At 35.7% G+C, this 18777-nt stretch overlaps 1 long non-coding RNA gene across 2 annotated transcripts in view; it reads left to right on the top strand.

Moving 5' to 3' along the window:
• Positions 1–9234, top strand: part of LOC128249371 (uncharacterized) — a 146403-nt gene extending 137169 nt beyond the window's left edge. For both annotated transcript variants that reach the window (XR_008265473.1, XR_008265474.1), the window contains one exon: positions 8249–9234. This is a non-coding gene — a long non-coding RNA (uncharacterized LOC128249371). The remainder of the gene's footprint in view (positions 1–8248) is intronic.
• The last annotated feature ends 9543 nt before the right edge of the window (positions 9235–18777 follow it).

Raw genomic sequence — 18777 nt, 5'->3', positions numbered from 1 at the left:
TAAAGAAATAATAATTATGATGATGGTGGTAATAGTGGTGGTGGTGCTGGTGCTGGTGATGATGATAATGATGATGATGATGATGATGACGATGAGAAGGAGAAGGAAGTTGGCGATGATGGTGATAGTAATAATAATAATAATAATAATACTAACAAGAGCACTCAGAAAGTGCAAACTTCTACCAAGGCAACACCAGCATCCTCTCAACGATTAGCCAGAGATGATTTTTAAAATGAGAATATCTGAAATAAACTCAACTGCTTTCACAAACGAGAATACTAAAAATGAACCCAACCCCTCTCAAAAATTAAGTAAAAAAAAACAAGAAAAATAATCCAGAATACTTGTCTGGTACCAAATCAATTCCAAAATCTAATCAGTTTATGCCAGTTATGAGGCCAAACATCTCTGAAAGTTTCATCCAAATCTATCCAGCGGTTCTTGAGATATCTTGTTCACAGACAATCAAACAAACAAACACTACTGAAAACAATATCTCTGCCTTCACTAAGGCAGAGGTAATAATAATAATAATAATAATAATAATAATAATAATAATAATAATGCAATACCAGGCAGTGGCTCTCATGGCTTCTGATCTTTATTGATTGAAAGTGTTATCATGTACATTGTTTTGTCTTGGTATAAAAGATGGGCTACAGCAAATATTCTGCTTAATACCAGAAGTAGTGGGTGAGCATCATAGCCATGTGTTGAGTGGAATTCTTTGGGGTTTGAATAATTCACTTTTGGAAACATGGGTGTTTTGCTCAACATCCTTAAACAAACCTTATTCAGGGACCTTTTGAGCGGGATGGGCTACTCGACCTGCGAGGTCATGCGCTGTTTATCTTGATATGAGATCATCATGTTGCGCACATATGGTTGTGATGCATGTGCCTGGTGTACCCTTATCAGACGGGTAGTCATGATGGGTATAATGGGCTTCGTATATTTTACCCCAGTGTCACTTTGATGGCATGCACTGCTCTCTCACTCAATAATAATAATAATCTCTTCTTTATTAGCCACAAGGGTTTGTAGAGATACAAAAAATGCAAAACTTTCACTCAGTGTTACAAAGGGAGAACAGATAATGTGGAGTGTGAAAAAGAAAGACATTTATATATATGACAGTAATGGTACAAAACATTATATAACATATGGAAGAACATATTAAGAATTTTGAAATGTATATACATGCTCATAACTGGCATTCCATTGGTTACGACAACAGGGGTTCCAGTTGATCTGATCAACAGAACACATACATACGTATGTACATATGTATATGCACACACACACAGACACATGAATACATACATATGCATGTATATGCATATACACACATGCATACACACACATATATGAATACATATACATATGTATGTACATACACATATGCACATACTCATACACACATGTTTACATATATACATGTGTGTGTTTACATGCAGATGTTAGTTAGTTAGTTAGTTCTCTCGGTGTCATGAGGCACTTAACCCCACAATATGATCTCTTCAACCAGCTTTGTTTTCTGCCACTTTCCTGGTCTCACTCAAGCTTCTCCATCCTTCTAGTCTCCTTTCCTTATCAATGGTCCTTTGTCATGTGGTTTTAGGGTGCTCTGCTGCTCTTTTGCCCTCAGGTTACCACTGTAGTGCCACCATACAATCACTTTCTCAATCTTGTCTGAGGACATGTCCCATATCCAGTTCTAGCTTCTGTGTCTTATTTCATCACTGATTCTGTCAATTGCTTGTTGTTATCTAAACTATTAGTTTGTTAGTTATCTCCATGTCATGACGTAAATAAGGCTGTAACATGATCTCTCCAACCAGCTCTGTTTTCTGCTACTGTTCTGGTCTCTTTCCAGCTTCTCCAGTCTTCACATCTCTTTTCCTTGTCAATGGTCCTTCACCATGTAGTTTTAGAGCACCTTGCTGCTCTTTTCTCCTCAAGCTACCACCTTAGTGCCACCATACAATTGCTTTCTCAGGCTTGTCTGAGAACATGTCTAATCCAGTTCCAGAGTCTACATTTCATTTCATCTCTGATCCTGTTGATGCTCATTGTCATCTCAATCATGTCATCTTGGACTCTTTGCGAACACACATATTTGTACAGAAATAATTCCAAAAGTATCATAAAATACACAATAATTAAAACAAGATATAGTTTAAAGAATACAAAACATGAAAGATTACTAGTTAGGATGAGTTGGGCACTTCACGACTCTCTTCACTTTCAAACTTTCAAACTGTAGTCAAATACAGAGAGTGCTCTATTACGCATTTTTTGAGGTACTTCAGGTGTGTGTACAAGTGTATTCCTAGATGTTTTGTGGCTCTTCATATGACTTATACATATGAGTCAAAGTGGTCAATAAAGAGAGGATTATTATTACAATTATTGTTGTTGTTGTTGTAATTGTTATTGTTATGTTCTGAGGTAGTCAAAAGTGTTTTCATCTTGCTCTTCCACATCACGAATTTTTACCCAGTGAAACTACATAGAAGAACATTTGTCATGCAGGACCTTTAAATACAAGGGTAGGAATTCAATTCTTTTACATTTGTGTTTCCTTGTGAGAGATAAAAAAAAACACTTTAATTTGTAAAGGAAAACATTTTCTATTCTGTCAGTTTTACACAAACAAAATAGCTGTAACATTTTTTAAAAAATCCATCTTCCCTGAGAAACATCATAATGTAAACAAACATATTCTTACAGATAGTGCAGATAAAAATAAAGGGGAAATGGAAAACAAATTAATCCTTCAATAGAATACATTAATTTTGCAGCAAGAAGTAAATAATGATTTTCTGCGAGATGGTAAAAAATCCCTATTTTGAACAATTTAAGTTAAATGCTTAATGATAAGAACAACAATGATAAGAACAACACACACACACACACACACACACACACACACACACACACACACACAAGCACACACATGCATGTACTCTATCAATTGAAGAAATGAATAGAGAGTTCAAACTGGGTACAGAGAAAACATTTCCAGCTTTCATTCCTTTGCAGACAGTTTGTCAAACAGGCAGGTCCTAGATATAAAATATTTAGCTGGGAAAAAAAAATCTATTTTGCAGAGCTGTGTAACAAAGGAATGAACATCTGTATCTCAGGTCCTTATCAAACAGTAAGAAAAGCAGAAATCAAAAAATATATATCAACAGTAAGGGTAAAACTCATCTCTGTTGTGCAGGCTTTTCAAATTCAGCCCAAAAGAATAACACCTAGCAGCCATAGTATCATAGTTGCATAGAATAACATCTTTTCCATTAATCAAGATAGATGCTCCTGAACCATATGAAAAATACTCTCTTTTACTCTTTACTTTTTTACTTGTTTCAGTCATTTGACTGCGGCCATGCTGGAGCACTGCCTTTAGTCGAGCAAATCGACCCCAGGACTTATTCTTTGTAAGCCTAGTACTTATTCTATCGGTCTCTTTTGCTGAACCGCTAAGTTACAGGGACGTAAACACACCAGCATTGGTTGTCAAGTGATGGTGGGGGGACAAACACAGACATGCAAACACACATACATATATATATGTAACTTTGTGGGCATCGGTACCATTTTCCTCTTTCTCCGTTCTTCCATTCTCCGAACTTTCCATCTTTCCGACGAAGGGCTACGCCCGAAACGTCATACACTCTCTCTTTCCTTTCCTGAGCGTCCAATAATACTATCCATATCACGTCCTCACTTTGTTGTTTTTTTGTTATTGTTTTTTTTATATATATATATATACGACGGGCTTCTTTCGGTTTCCGTCAACCAAATTCACTCACAAGGCTTTGGTCGGCCTGAGGCTATAGTAGAAAATACTTGCCCAAGGTGCCATGCAGTGGGACTGAACCGAGAACCATGTGGTTGGTAAGCAAGCTACTTACTACACAGCCACTCCTGCGCCTAATATACAAAATAGAAAAAAAAATTTTTTTAAAGCTGGCTGAGCTGATTCATTACATACCTACTCAAAAACTCATGCTAAGGCAGAGTAACACAAAGGTTACTGTAAAGGATTTTCAATCATTGATTCGTTATTACTTTTGCAGTGTAGTTCAGGAGATGGAAGGTGATGAAATAATCGAATACTTGTCATCAGGTGAGATTTACATGGAAATACAAGTGCTGATAACTCCTGAAGAACAAGGAGCAATCCTAGAGTTGTGACTTATTGTGAATGTTGACAGAAAAGCAATGAAATTAGTAGTGTAGGCCAATAAGAGCCACTTCAGAGCTTTCTGCCCCCAAGGAAATAAAAAAACACAGAAAGAGAGAACAAGAGAAACAACAACAACAACAACAACAATAAATCCTAGAGTCTGCTGTTTAAACTGCCAATCAAAGCTCCAAAAATTGTGGCAGAGATTACCTTGTCCTTGGTCCTAGAAGGGGAAGAAACTAAAGTCACTCCCACTGCCTGTAGAACAATCTTATCTCATAGTGACAATAGGGAGCAGATAGAATTTGGAGAAGAATGTTTCAGCTGATATACTTCTCCAGCCTTCTTCAGCCGAAACGTGTTAACAACAAACAAGATGAGGACAAATATCCATCAAATGTAAATAATGTACATAATTCCTCATCTCTCAAATATAGAACTGGATGCACATATTGTCAGTCACTAAAGGACATGCTCAAATGGTTAAGGTCAAGTAACAGACAAGTAAATTGAGCAGAATATTTGCTATAGCGATATTTCTGCTTCAGCAACTCAGCACTGAATCTGTCTGAAATGTAATGAAAAATAGGTCAGTTTCAAATCATTGATGTCCAGGGAATAGTAGTGATTTCCTTTGATTTCTAGATAGAAGCAAACAGGAAATAACACTTAGAGACCAATGACAAAAAAAATTAAAATTTTATCACACAGTATCACCTATACAGTATACAACCTTGATTTTATTGGATATATTTTACTATGGCCAGTACATATGTATTGCTATAAATAAAATAACTGGTATTGCTATCATAGTAAAAGCAATCACATGACCTGAATATTCTCACCTAGAAACGTTTTAAGAATTTCTTTGAAATTCTCTCTGTTCTTTTTGAACACCTGATAATGTGGATGAGTTCTACACCCATCAAACCAAGTATTGTGGAACTGAGCCTATTATTAAAAATGTGTGTGTGTGTGTGTGTGTGTGTGTGTGTGTGTGTGTGTGACTGACTGGACTGACAGATGTGTGTGTATGCATATACACATAGATATATACGGGTGCTCAAAATAATCTAACTACCTTAAAATCATAGAGCTTCTTTAAAATTAAATCAATGAAAGAAACTGGTATGTAATGAGATTATAGACCATTCTAGCAAAACAATATCATTCTAATGATAAATTAAATTTCTATTCAACTTTTTCTCTCTGTTTCTATCCCTTGAACTATTTTATAAGTTTATTAGAAGGAAGTTATCTAAAATTTTCTTTGTATTTTCTTTCAGCTGTCATAATCTACATTTTCTAAACCTTATCAGTTTTTCTCTTAAAACTTTACATTATAAAGTTATTTTTATGTTTGTTTTTTTTTATTTAGAAAACAAGCTTGTAGAATTTAATTAATTCTTCTTTATTTAGATTAAAGTCATCATCATCATCATCATCATCATCATCATTATCATCATTTCGTTTTAATGTCCACTTTTTGATGCTTGTACGGGTTGGATAGAATTTGTTGAGGTAGATTTTCTATGGCTAGATACCCTTCCTGTCACCAACCCTCGCCTGTTTCCTCATGACCAGATACGTCTCGGAAGATTGGACACTGCTTGCATACCAGTAACACTCACGACTAGCATGCCATGTCAAGGAAAGGGAACAATAACATGCACACATACACTCACACACACACACACACACACACACACACACACACACACACACACACTCCAAAGCCTTGTGAGTGGATTTGGTAGACAGAAAGCAAAAGAAAGCCATTGTGTGTGTGTGTGTGTGTGCTTGTCCTCCACCACCATCACTTGACAACTGGTATTGGTGTGTTTATGTCACTGTATCTTAGCGATTTACTCTTTTATTCTTTTACTTGTTTCAGTCATTTGACTGCGGCCATGCTGGAGCACCGCCTTTAGTCGAGCAAATCGACCCCAGGACTTATTCTTCGTAAGCCTAGTACTTATTCTATCAGTCTCTTTTTGCCGAACCGCTAAGTTACGGGGACGCAAACACACCAGCATCAGTTGTCAAGTGATGGTGGGGGGACAAACACAGACACACAAACACACATACACATATATATATACATATATACGACGGGCTTCTTTCAGTTTCTGTCTACCAAATCCACTCACAAGGCTTTGGTCGGCCCGAGGCTATAGTAGAAAACACTTGCCCAAGGTGCCACGCAGTGGGACTGAACCCAGAACCATGTGATTCGTAAGCAAGCTACTTACCACACTGCTGAAAAAGATCAATAAAATAAGTACCAGATTTTTAAAAAATAAATAAAAGTGCTGGGGTTGACTTGTTCAACTAAAAATTCTTCAAGGTGGTGCCACAGCATGGCCACAGTCTAATGACTGAAACAAATAAAAGAATAAACATATACATACATGCATGCATACATACATATACATACATACACACACAACAGACTCCTTTCAGTTTCTATCCACCAAGTCCTCTCACAATGCTTTGGTCAGCCCAAGGCCAAAAACAGAGGACACTTACCCAAGGTACCATGCAGTGGGACTAAACATGAAACCATATGCTTGGGGAGTGTACTTTTTACCACACAGCCACACCAGTGCATGCAACAGCAACAGTGCCTAAGTCCATATATTTTTTATAGTAATGTTTGTTTTTATGTATAATTATATATAAAAATAGTCAAACATTAAACTAAATGCTCACTCAATACTTTTCACTAGAGTAACATATTTTATTTTTACCAAGAAATATTTTGACAGTTGCCTCAAAGTTTTAGTTTATGTAGCCTTCAACAGCCTGATGAAAACTGCATAGCTGAAACTTTGAAGTAACTGTCAAGATTTTCCTGGTAATAATATCATGAATACATTAGTGCAGATATAGCTGTGTGGTTAAGAAGCTTGCTTTGCAACCACATAGTTTCAGGTTCAGTTTCACAGTACAGCATCTTGGGCAAGTGTCTTCTACTATAACCCAAGACAGACCAATGCCTTGTAATGGAATTTAGGTGGAAATTGTGTGGAAGCCTATGGTGTGTGTGTGTGTATACATAATGGCTACCTCTGAAGAGGGCAAGGTTACATAATTGGACTGCTACCTAACACTCCGTTGAACACCTAGTACGAAATCAATTGGTAAGATCAGTCGTAATGGATATATAATACTGTACACTTCAATTAATATATATATATATATATATATATATATATATATATATATATATATATATATATATATATATATATATATATATATAATGTGTGATGAATTTATGGAATGAAATCCCTTAAACACATTAATTTAGTTATTAAAAATGGAGGAGACAAGTTGTTAAAATATATAAGAAGTTTAATTCTTGCAGACGATCATTTCGTACAGAGATATAATAATAATAACGTAAATTCATGATTGAATTAAATTAAATTAATTAAATATCAATGTACTCTTCAACGTTCTACACTGTATTGTGCCCTCTGTATTTGGTCCAGCATGGCTAAGAAAGAAAGAAAGAAATCCATCTGTCGTGGTAAGAGTCATTGACACCCCTGGGGATTGGAAGAATAGACTAAAATAAAATAAAATGAAGAGGTCAGTAGTAGTCAAGGGAGAGCGTTTGGTAGTTTTTCGAAGTACATCGTGTGAACACATTGATTAAGCCTCCTCTGCATAATTTATCGATACCAACTTGTGGCAGGATATAAAAGTATCTATCTACCAATCTATCTAATATATATATATACATATATATATACTTACACACACACACATATACATCTGCCTTTCTATACCGCTTTACCTTGATCTCTTTGATGATAGGATACTTGGATTATGTGCATTCGTTATGCATTAACATGATCCACTTGCTTAGGTATTCCAGAAGCAGCTGTTAGAGACTCTGCTTATCTACCATAACTATTAGGTTGTTTCACATGAAATGTCGTATTTTAAATGGGTTTCTTATGAGTCATCTATAAATGGATTTTTAATGAGTTTCTACGTATATGCTTGTGTTTACAATTAACTTTTTTTTCTTTCTAGACAATGCTATTATTCAGAATTTTCTACCCACAGCTCTTATGACAATGTTGACAACTGAACAATACTGAGTGATTTTTGTGTACGAAAACAAGTTGGGTCACTCTGCCACCGAAGCTCTACAAAACATTAAGTGGGTTTTCGGTAACGATTCTGTTGACATTAGAACTGTTCAGAGATGGTTCCAAAGGTTTTGTTCAGGAAATGAAAGCCTTAAAAATGAACCAAGATGGAAACCAAAATCAGTTATTCGGCATGATGAATTGAATGCTTTGGTTAGATGGAATCTGAAAACAATGGTCCGAAAAATCGGATCAGAGCTCCAGACATCTCCCACAACTGCTTCTTGACACTTGAAGGAAATTAGAAAAGTCAAAAAGATGGATAGGTTTGTTCCCCATCAAATTAATGAGATTCAAAGAAACAGACGCCTTACACTGTGTTCCATGTTGATTTCTTGGTTGGAAAGAGAACTATTTTTGCATCGACTGATTACTTGTGATGAGAAATGGATACTTTATGATAACAGTAGGAGGACAGGACAGTGGTTAGATGCAGGAGGGTCACCAAAACACTACCCAAAACCACCATTGCACCCTAAAAAGTTGATGGCCACTGTATGGTGGTCAACAAAGGGGGTTATTCATTATTCATTTTTGCAACAAGGATAAACTGTAATAGCAACATCCTATTGTCAGGAAATTGATTGTATGCATGAAAGATTAAAAAAGAAGTAACTCAGATTAGTGAATAGAGATGGCCCAATTTTACTTCATGATAATGCACAGCCTCACACTTCTCAAGCTACGGTCCACGAGTTGCAAAGCCTGAATTATGAAATTCTGGCACATCCTCCTTATTCTCCTGATATCTTTCCTACTGATTATCACATATTTAAACACTTCAAGCTTGCTATATGCGATAAAAAATTCTTAAATAAAGAAGAGGTAATTGAAGCATTCAAATGGTTTATCAGTGTAGAAGATGACAAATTCTTTGAAGATGGAATATATGCCTTAGAAGAACATTGGATGAAGGTCATAAATGAACAAGGATCATATTTTGATTAAATAAATAAATATTCTAAAACTTAAAAAACAATTTTAATGTTTCCTTTTTCAAATGCGACATTTCATGTGAGACAACTTAATACTTTATACTTTATTTGTACTTTATCATGAAGTAAATATCCAAAAATAGTACCAAATGTTTGCTTGCCTGTCTTCCATTTTTGGTGTGTGTGTGTGTGTGTGTGCGTGTGTAGTTAGATAGATAGATAGATAGATAGATATCAAGCTTCTTTCAGTTTCCATCTACCAAATCCACTTATTAGGTTTTGGTCACCTCAGGTTTATAGTAGAAGACACTTAGACACTTGCACAAGTAGCCATGTAGTGAGATTGATCCCAAGATGGCTTCATTGGGAAGCAAGCTTCTTAACCACACAACCACATCAGTGCCTATATCAGAAATCCTTACAATACACAATAATTTATACGAATATACCAATATAAAGAAGAAAAAATTACAAAATTGTGTATGAATTGATTTTTGTTAATCCTAATTAACATTCATTATTGTCATTGTCATTATCATCATCATCATCTTTTTCTGTGCTTCAATGTGCTGGATGATTCTCCATCAGTACAGTGTCTTGCTGTTAATCATGACCACTTGACATCTAGTTCGACCTTCTAGTATTTTACACATGTTCTTTCCACATTGATCACTTTGTTCTTTACCTAATATTATCCTCCGGGGGCGCAATGGCCCAGTGGTTAGGGCAGCAGACTCACGGTCATAGGATCGCGGTTTCGATTCCCAGATCGGGCGTTGTTAGTGTTTATTGAGCGAAAACACCTAAAAGCTCCATGAGACTCCGGCAGGGGATGGTGGCGAACCCTGTTGTACTCTTTCACCACAACTTTCTCTCACTCTTACTTCCTGTTTCTGTTGTACCTATAATTCAAAGGGCCAGCCTTGTCACACTGTGTCATGCTGAATATCCTCCGAGAACTACGTTAAGGGTACACATGTCTGTGGAGTGCTCAGCCACTTGCACGTTAATTTCACAAGCAGGTTGTTCCATTGATCGGATCAACTGGAACCCTCGACGTCATAGACGACGGAGTGCCAACAACAACAATATTATCCTCCACATGCATCATACCTCTCTACCAGTGCAGCTCACCTCTCTTGCACACGACATCTGATTCCCTGTGTAGTTTTTCCACTGCCTCATTTTCCCTCCTTTGTTCATGCTCATTAATATTACACATCCAGTGAAGGCATCAAGCTGGCAAAATTATTACCATGCTAGGCAAAATGCTTAGTGGCATTTCGTCTGTCTTTACATTCTGAGTTCAAATTCTGCTGAGGTTGACTTTGCTTTTCATCCTTTCAGGGTTGATAAAGTAAGTACCAGTTGAACACTGAGGTTGATATAATCGTCTTATCCTCTTCTCTAATGTTGCTGGATTTCTGCCAAAATTTGAAGCCAATATTACACATCCAGTGGATCATGCTTGCCTTATTTGTTTCCAGCTATCACATTCTCAGATATTCAATGTTTATGTTCTACTGCAATGCAGTACTGTACTTTGTACACAAGCATCCTACAATCTGCCTTTCACTTGAAAAGAGAATCACTGTTGCTATCAGAGATAATAGCTCCCAAAACTTACACTGACCACATTACACTCAAAAACCCTAAATACTATATTCTGTCAATTACTTCTATCAAGCCTGCAGACCATTTGAAAGAAATTATTTCACAAGTGCTCTTACTGCTAACTACCCCATTGCCTCTCCTTCACACAAAGTGTTTTCCCTGTCAGTGTACCTGCGATCCCACCACACCTTTTGTACACCCATAGTTTACACTAGATACGGTGTATGAAATTCCAACGTATTACTTTTCTGTATATCAAGCATGGCCGTTTCTGAGATGGAAACAGAGTCATGTCATTTTCATGTAACTAAAAAACTTTTGTCTTTGATAGGTTTACTTTAAGACCTTTTGATTTTAGGTTTTACTTCCCCATTTGAAATGTCTCCTCTAATTCATTGAGAGATTCAACTACAAGAACCTGAACATCAGCACACAGTTCTCATGGATAGCCTGCCTTAAACTCATCTGCTATTGCCTGAAGAACTATACTATACTGAAGAGGGTTGAGAACTGAGCACTGATAGACTTTAATCTGCACATTAAATTCATGGCTGAACATATTGCTAATTCTTACCTTGATGGTGCCATCCCTGGTGCCATCCTGATGGCTTGATTAGCTCTCTCAAACTATTCCTCTACACTTAGTTTTCTTAGTAACCACCTGACTATGCAGAATGGCACACTGTCAAAGGCCTTCTGCAGATCAGCAAATGCTAAATATAGTGTCTTGCTCTTTGCTAACAATTTCTCTGTAGTTGTCTCACTAGGAAGAGGACATTAGGGTACACCAGGCTGTCACAAACCTGAACTGTATCTCATCTAATTTTCTCCCTAATCATTTTTGCTATACTCTTTTTGTTAATTTCATAACTTTGGCCATTTGATGCCTCTGTGGTTTCTTTCTTTTTTAGACCATCTCCTTTGCACTTGTAGGCAGTTCATAATTAATAATTAAGACCACTATTCAAACACATTAATAAGCTATTGCAATATAACCTTTTCCTGGTTCTCTTTTAATTACCCTTTTAGTAAATCTCATTATTCCTATGAGAAATTAAACTTGCATTGCAATTTTCACTTGCCAAGGTATAAACACAGTTCCAATATGATCATTATATTCTTATCAATATGGTCATTATAATATTATATAGTAACATGAAATTTTCAGATTTTCAAAAATTATGATGTTTATAAGTTGTTTTTATTTCTCATCGAATTTTAGGATATATTTCATATGCACCAGTGTCACACATCATATCTGTTTGCCTGTGTGAATACGTGTGTGTGTGTGTGTGTGTGTGCATGAGGGAGAGAAAGAGAGAGGCAGAGAGTGAGTCTTATAAAATGCCCTCAATCAAATAAATGACAATTTATTAATATGTACTTTACAGAGACGTTCCTTCTTGTCTGATGGTTCATAGATTTCAAGACAGAATTACTGACTTCTGAATGAATTACAAATTTAAGAAACCTCGATAATGTTGTAATAACAGAACTCATAGGGCATACCATGAAATTTCTCATGTTACTTATTAACAGTATATGTTCCCTTTCTAAAATGCATTAATAAAGTAAAGGAGTAACCAAAACCGAGTTATGAACTTAATTCATCAAATACTTACCACTATCTCCAATGGTGCCCAACACTTTGATGTATAAAACAAACTAATGCTAGAAATTAGCTTTTTCAAGGAATACTTCCTCATTTCCTCCATTTCCCTTAAAAATTTTTGAATCTGATATTTCACACCAGTATCATTCCCAATTAATCATTCTTTCTGCAGAGAAAGAAAGACCTTTAAAATCTGCATTCACATGAAATACATTAATGCAAAAATTCTGGTTTTAATTAAAAAAGAGAAGTATCAAATTTTTTCTCTGTTTATATGATATTCTCAATCTTCCTTCCTCTGTTTTTACTGGAATTTCAAGTAGACCTTGTGTAAATTAGAATTAGTTTGGTTTTCTAATTGCTTTGACCCTTTTCTGCTAAAACTAAAAAGTTCAATGTCAGCTCCTTTTGCGTATTTTTTTTCTGTGATCTTTTTTTTTATTGCATAATCCAGTAGTGATATATTTCCTTCATGAGTCAAGAGTTAGATTTCCATCATATATTTTATCACTTGAACTTTACTCAGAACATTCTCACTAAATAAATAGTTAAATTCTCATATCATATCGTTTCTGATATCAGGAATTTTAATCATACAAAAATACACTTATAACATTTACAAATTCCAAATTTAGAAAAACTTCTGTTACATTGGAAAAATTTCTTTGACATTGAGGAGAAAAATAGAAAATAAGAAATAAAGAGGATATTTCTATCAGGTTTCTATTTTATTTTACATTATTAATACAGAACAAAATGAATGTTTTAATAAATTCCATCTTGAAAATTATTTTAAGCTAAATCATATCAACAACCTCTTAAATATAGAATCACTGATTTTAGCACATTCAACAAAATTCTTACACTCTGGCAGATTACAGTTTTGATGAGATCTGCTGTGTTTATTTTCCCTTACAGACATTTTGTTCTGATAATTCTTTCACAAACATTGAAACTTAAGTACTGACTAACCCACTGAAATGAAATACACATACTTAACAAATGAGAGTGTCATCAAGTTCATTCTCAATACTTTTCCGTTACATATCTTCTTATATATTCAGTTATTTATTTTTGTTCCCAGTTTACTTTAATATTATTGAAGAACTTATTACCAGTGTGCTTAAATTAGTGACACTACTATATAAAAGAAGGAACAAAATCTCTCCCTTCTTACAAAATTTATTGCTTAATTATCAGGTGTTTATTGATTCCATCATAAATCTTATGTCAAAAGTTTTGTCTTTCAGTACATTTCCATTAAAATGTCATCACAGAACAAACTAAATATTATCAATAAAGAATATTTCAAACCACACTTGATAATAAATGAGCCTATTTATTTTACTATTTTGAGAATGTTAGATGTTAAAAGATGACTTACAAATACAATTTTATGATAAATTAAAAGTTGATAGGATACATTTCAGTATCTAAAATTATTCCATATGGAAGTCAGTTTTAATTAAAGGTTAGTAATGAATGTTATCATCTACTTGATAATTCTGTCATTTGTTAAATCTGAAACGATGTAAAAACCCATTGAGGAATGATTCCAAATGATTGTCCTTAAAGAAATTAGTTGACACCCTTTAAGATACCCCCCTATACATCAAAATTGTAGATATAATATTAATCCTTTAGCATTTAAACTGGCCATATCCAGCCCAAATATTCTATCTGATTTATGTTCAAACTTGTCAGATCAGGTATCTCACACCTACCCTAAAATGTCATTCTAAAAATATGCAATGACATTATTGAAATCTCAAAGCTACAAGATACTGCATGCTTAATTCAAAATAATGTGAATAAAAAATTTTTTATTCTGACAGAGTAGTCTGAATGCTAAATAGTTAAAACGTGGCTTTTCTTTCATTTCATAGAGTGCAATGAAAGATATACGGTAAACCACTTGCCATACTTGATGGCAGAAAAGATGATAGGGTACATTAGACACACACTCCAATTTCAGCAGTACAGATTCAGGAAAATAGTTTTTAATGCATTAACCCCTTAGTATTCAGATTACTTTGTTATGCTTGTTCATTCACATTCTCAATTAATCATGTATTATCTTGTAGCTTTGAGATTTCAGTGATGTGATTGTTTATGTCTTGTACAACATTGTTGGGTAGATGTGAGAAGCCAGATCTGGTCAGATTGAACATTAAATAAGTAGAAAATTTAGGGCCAGATAAGGTCGATTTAAATGCTTATTAGTTAAAGCATGTAATGAAGGCCCAACTTTGCAAAAAGGACCCAGCTTTTTTTTTAAGGTACAATCACATGAAGTATAAAAAAAAAAAAAACTGACCTTTGCTATATGTCTCTTTCTTTAGGTATTAGAAGCTACAAGCATCTCACTTCTTTTAGGTGTAATAATGTGAATGAAAATGTTTTTTGAAAGGCTCTGCTTCATACAGTACGTAGAGGTAAAAATCAGTTTGCCACAGTTTATTTTTCTCCTAGCAGTTGAGCTGCTACAATGAGTAAATGACATGAAATTAATTAAACAGGAATCAAACATGCCTTGAAGACTCCATTTACCCAATGCTGATTACCATTCAGTATGTTGAAATGTTTATATATAACTAAATTTAAGAGAACATGCCAATGGAACAAAGTACAATAACATGCCAAGGAAGGAATTTCTGCATGATGGCTCAACCAGTTAGAAATAACAGCCAAATTTCCCTTAAATCCCACCCAACTGTTACACTGGATAATGAAGTCCTAGATGCAGGAAAAGTCTAATAAAAGGTAGTATAAAACTGGCACTCTGTCAGTTACAATGATGAGGGCTCCAGTTGATCCTGATCAATGGAACAACCTGCTTGTGAAATTAATGTGCAAGTGGCTGAGCACACTACAGACACATACCTTTAACTTAGTACTCAAGGAGATTCAGCACGACACAGAATGTGACAAGGCTGGTCCTTTGAATTACAGGTACTACTCATTTTTGCCAGCTGAGTGGACTGGGGCAACATAAATTAAAGTGTCTTGCTCAAGGACACAATGCACCACTAGGAATTAAGCTCATGAACTTATGCTCATGAGCCAAATACTTTAACCACAGAGCCATGAGCCTTCACAAAAGGTAGAATGGTCACAACTGGAATGCCTTTGATTATAGAGTTTCTCAATGATGGCTGTCTTAGGGTTAAACAATAAGTGCAAAGATGACTATATACAGACAGTGCATAATAGTGATTTCAATTTTCCAGCTTTCAATTCCAGTATTTTATTGTAATTTCACTGGAAACCGGAGCTCATTTAAATGAGAATAATGCTCTGTATATATGTCACCAGTTGCTTAGTAGTTTAAATGTAAAGCTATTTGAATAATAACAGAAGCAAACCTGTGAACATTTAATTGAATATTTATTGCCAGACATTAAGATATTGGTGTTGGTTATTTACAATGCAGAACATACGTATTTGCTGACTGGGAGAGAGAGGAAAACTGCATCATGTTATTCTTTTATTCTTTTATTCATTTGACTGTGGCCATGCTGGAGCACTGCCTTGAAGGGTTTTAGCAGAACATGTCCACCCCAGGACTTATTTTTTAAGCCTAGTACTTATTCTATCATTCTCTTTTTCCAAACCGCTAAGTTATGTGGATATAAACACACCAACACTGGTTGTCAAGTGGTGATGAGGTTCAAACATAGACACAAAGACACACATACATAGATACCAAATCCACTCACAAAGCTTTGGTTGGCCCAAGGCTACAGTAGAAGACACTTGCCGAAGAAGCCATACATTGATACTGAACCTGGAATCTTGTGGTTGGGAAGCAAGCTTCTTACGACACAGCCACGCCTGTAGAAGTTACTTATGAGACATTATGTGAATGTTCAGAATGGATCTGTCCAAGAACCTGGAGTTGTCTGTGTAAATGTCTGGAATCATCAGTGATGGCAGAAGTGGAGGTTTATTTTGCTCCGCTGCCTTCATCATTCAGCAATTAATCAAGCAGTAAAACAGTCTTTTATAGGGTACAAGAAAGAACATTCTAGAAAACCACATCATGCCACAGCTTCTTGCTGACTGGTTGCTTAATAGACCAATCATGTGTCCATTCGTGGTATCTGATCAATTATCTAGTGGTTGAGATTTCAACCATTGTTACAAATAGTCTACTCCTAGTTCTTTACATGAATTTAAAAAGAATGACACAAGAAAACAGTGAACTTATATAAAAATAGGCCAACAAAAGTGCAAAAAGAAAAAGGAAAAAAACCATGTATTGAATACAGAATAAATGCCAAAAGAAGCTTTTATTTTGTTTCAGTTATCAGACTGCGGCTATGCTGGGGCACAGTCACAAGGAATTTTTAGTCAAACTAATTGATTCCAGTACGGCTTTTTATTTATTTTTTTTTAAGCATAGTACTTATTCTATCATACTCTTTTGCTAAACTGCTAAGTTACAGAGACATAAACACACCAACACCAGTTGTTGAGTGGTGGTAGAGGGACAAACACAAAGACACACACAAAGACACACACACACAATTGGATTCTTCCAGTTTCCATCTACCAAATCTACTCACATGGCTTTGGTCAGCCTAAGGTTACAGTAGAAGACACTTGCTCAATTATTCTGTATTCAATACATGGTTTTTCCTTTTTCTTTTTGCACTTGTGTTGGCATATTTTTATATAAATTTGCTGTTTTCTTGTGTCATTCTTTTTAAATTCATGTAAAGAACTAGGAGCAGACTATTTGTAACAATGGTTTGAAATCTCAACCACTGATACATTTATAAAATATGCAAAGTTCTGCAATTCTTTTTCTCTTTTTCACTTTTGGGGGAATTGTAAAAGGAAAACATTTTTTGTGTTTGAGTAAAAAAATGTGAGTCTGAATATATCAAGAATACAAAGCATTTATATGAAAAAGAAACAGTGTTTATGCTGCAGAATTTTTCAATGCCCTTGATGTGCCATATATCCCTAGTAAACTGTGAAATATAATCAAGGCATTTGCTGTCTCTTGGGGTGTATTCATCCATGTTGGATTATAGTGTGTAGGCTAATGGTTGAGAATTGTCTTACATGGTGAAGATTCTTCCTTCCAAGATAAAGTATTAAGTGTGTTTTTGAAAAAGAAGATGCTGCTTTCCTGCATTTGAGTAGCTAATTTGAAAAACCATTGCTGAATGCAATGACTGAATTATTTGTTGAAGCCTTTTGGCCATGAAAATTTGAACATACAGAATAATGAGGGAATTGCTATTGTGCGAGTCTACCTGTGTATGTATGTATGTATGCATGCATGTATGTATGTATGTATGTATGTAAGTATGTATGTATGTATGTATGCATGCATGCATGCATGCATGCATGCATGTATGTATGTATGTATGTATATATGAATGTATATATGTACATACATATAGATATAAGCAATAATAAATCTCTGGGTGAGGTATAAACAGTAGCTGCAAGACACCGTGAAATATATTTGCCACCTAAATGTGGCTAACCCTTAAGGGTTGATGCTACTGTAGCTTGTAGCCCCAGGAAGACATCTCCTCCAGTCGGCTATTGACACACTTTCTGTGCCCTATCAATATTTGCAAAGGGAAGTCATCGTTCCCATCTCCAGCCTGACGTGATACACACGGACCTGAGTTTCTGGGTATTGACCCATCATCAGCTTATGACAACCACTGGCTGGCAATCTCGGATCTGTGTGTATCACATAAGGCTGGAGATGGGAATGATGACTTCCCTTTACAAATACTGATAGGGCTTAGAAAGTGTGTCAATAGCCAGCTGGAGGAGATGTCGTCCTGGGTCTACAAGCTACAGTAGCATCAACCCTTAAGGGTTAGCCACATTTAAGAGGCAAATATACTTCACCATATAGATGTAGATATACATCATCATCATCATCATCATCGTTTAATGTCCGCTTTCCATGCTAGCATGGGTTGGATGATTTGACTGAGGACTGGTGAACCAGATGGCTACACCAGGCTCCAATCTGATTTGGCAGAGTTTCTACAGCTGGATGCCCTTCCTAACGTCAACCACTCCGAGAGTGTAGCGAGTGCTTTTACGTGCCACCGGCACGAAGGCCAGTCAGGCGGTACTGACAATGGCCATGCTCAAAATGGTGTATTTTACATGCCACCTGCACAGGAGCCAGTCCAGTGGCACTGGCAACGATCTCGCTCGAATGACTTTTCACGTGCCATTGGCACAAGTGCCAGGAAGGCAACGCTG

This window comes from Octopus bimaculoides, chromosome 14 (assembly GCF_001194135.2).
Source record: "Octopus bimaculoides isolate UCB-OBI-ISO-001 chromosome 14, ASM119413v2, whole genome shotgun sequence".
In the NCBI taxonomy this organism is placed as follows: Eukaryota; Metazoa; Mollusca; class Cephalopoda; order Octopoda; family Octopodidae; genus Octopus; species Octopus bimaculoides.
Note: the sequence above shows the minus strand (reverse complement) of the source record. Positions and strands in the feature narration are given on the sequence as shown.